Raw genomic sequence first — 1,255 nt, forward strand, 5'->3', positions numbered from 1 at the left:
GAAAACTGCAGTAAAGAGGATGGACTTGCTAATTCAAGCACTGAAGGAACTGTGAGGATAATGGGCTGGGAAATAGCATAAGGGAACAGAGAGGCTGGAGTGGGTAATTAGACTGAGGTTGCAATGTGACAGAAGAAATAAGGCCACGTGGGTTTGCTTTGTGGACCGGCCAAGAGAAAGTGAGGTTAGCCATGTAGATACAGGACAGCAAAGAAGAGCAAATGTGTGGGTCCTGGTGTTTGGGTGAGGCAGGACAAGACTTCAAAAGGAACAGATAAAAGAAAGGGAGACAGGAAAAGGGGAAAAGGCAAAGCTGATACCCTAATGCCAGATGGATGCACAGGAAATTCTGAAGGACACGTGAATCTGGGAGGGCAGAGCAAGCCTTCCCATGTCCGCAATCTCTCCTTTGATCACCCTGGGTTCTCAGAACAAATCAGACTGCTCTGAAGGAGATGGAGATAATCATCATTCCTCACAGTATGTAATGATCTCACCAGAGCCCCTCCAACTCACAACAAGGGTACAAATTACCATTTTGTTTGCTGGTTGGTTTCTTTACCTGGAGAGCAACTTCAATTTTCATCTAACCTAGAATGATGCCCTTCAGTGCCTTCGTGGGAAAACACTTCCACAAGATCGTACATGCACTTGACCTAAGTCTCTCCAATTTCAGACTTGACAACAGAAAATTGTTTCCTTAACTTGGTCTCTGCATGGCTTATCCCAGTTATGGAAGGCCGGATTACAAACAGCCAAGAAGCAGGTTTGTGGCTCAGCTGACTCTCATTAATGTTATGCAAGGAGATTGTTAACACATGTAAACTTGTCATCCTACATTCCTGCTTCTGTCCTCTGCTAGCAGGCCTGGGTGTGATCGGATGGCAGGATGAGAAAAGATTAATAGGGCCCTGAAGGTCACTTTCTGGGTTTGGATTTGGAGATGACCTAAATCCAAGCAAACTGACTGGAAGGCCCTGAATCTAGAAGATGCCGCCCACCTAAGGTCGGATATGCTGGTCAGCTTTCCACCACTGTGACCAAGTACCTGAAATAATTGCTTTGAAGGAAGTAAGGTTTGTTTGCATCACAGTTTGGGAGGCTTTAGTCCATGGTCACTCACCCCTGTTGCTTTGGGCCTGTAGCAGCAACGCCTTATATCACGCAGGAGCGCATAGCATAGCGGAGAAAGCCTGTTTGCTTTGGTGGCAGCCTGGAAGCAAACAAACAGGAAGTGCCTGGGGTCTCAAGATCC

This window comes from Dipodomys merriami, unplaced genomic scaffold, assembly GCF_024711535.1.
Source record: "Dipodomys merriami isolate MVZ:Mamm:240054 unplaced genomic scaffold, mDipMer1.0.p SCAF_2, whole genome shotgun sequence".
NCBI classification, from domain to species: Eukaryota; Metazoa; Chordata; class Mammalia; order Rodentia; family Heteromyidae; genus Dipodomys; species Dipodomys merriami.